Source organism: Palaemon carinicauda, chromosome 17 (genome assembly GCF_036898095.1).
Source record: "Palaemon carinicauda isolate YSFRI2023 chromosome 17, ASM3689809v2, whole genome shotgun sequence".
In the NCBI taxonomy this organism is placed as follows: domain Eukaryota; kingdom Metazoa; phylum Arthropoda; class Malacostraca; order Decapoda; family Palaemonidae; genus Palaemon; species Palaemon carinicauda.
The window spans coordinates 101,387,165-101,388,136 of record NC_090741.1 but is presented as its reverse complement, the minus strand read 5'-3'; positions in this window follow the sequence as shown (position 1 = coordinate 101,388,136).

Genomic DNA, 972 nt, shown 5'->3' with positions numbered 1-972 from the left:
ATGAGAGTTAGTGAAATACTGGGCTTATTAACAGAGGAGTTTAATGGATCATGTCTCTCACAAGAGGGGGGTGGGGGGTGGGAGGGGGAGGGGGTACAGCAACTCACTAAAGTTCTTGAATGTTCTTTTACAAAATAAATTCAAAGATATATCACGGTGTCATGACTCTCGTGCAGGAATCTCACCCTACGACGACTCTCTCTCTCTCTCTCTCTCGGCCATAGATACGAGGGGTCATGTAATATTAATCTTGTCTGAGAGGTGGTTGTAAATATGCCCTCTTATCCAGATAACAGGCCAAAATATTGCTACAAAAGTATACACAGTTTTGGCAGAATTAAGCTTACCAATAGAAGGCTGCAGAGGGCAAAGATAAGGTGGAACCAACAATGAGTGAAGAAAATGTTGTAGTCCAGGCACTCACAGAAAGAGATGCCACCAGAGGTACCTTCACCCAGTGCAGCAGCGACTGTTTAAACTTAATTATTGCTAATTCCTGTTTGCTCATAGGCAATACGGAAATCTCTAAACAAAATAATGTTTATTGCAATCTCTTTTACCAACTGCTAAAAGAAAAAGGAGAAAACGTCTGACTGTAACAGCATATACAGAATTTGCATTTTATGCTACCAAGTACTTTCTCATATTGTATTTTTTTTTTTTACTCAAATCCATGTCTTATGCCCATTCAAAGGCTCAGATTTATGCACGGACCATGCAAATGTATTACCATCTCTCTCTCTCTCTCTCTCTCACTCTCTCTCTCTCTCTCTCTCTCTCTCTCTCTCTCTCTCTCTCTCTCTCTCTCTGAATATACATGTATTTCACTATTTCATATCTGATTTTATTTGCTATATAGATTTTGTGTCATATGGCTGGATGTCTGGGACAGGAAGACCCTTCAGTGCCAAGATGCAAATAAAGAAAAACCTGTCATTCTTGCTCAAAGTAAAAGTTGAATGAGGTTGGACA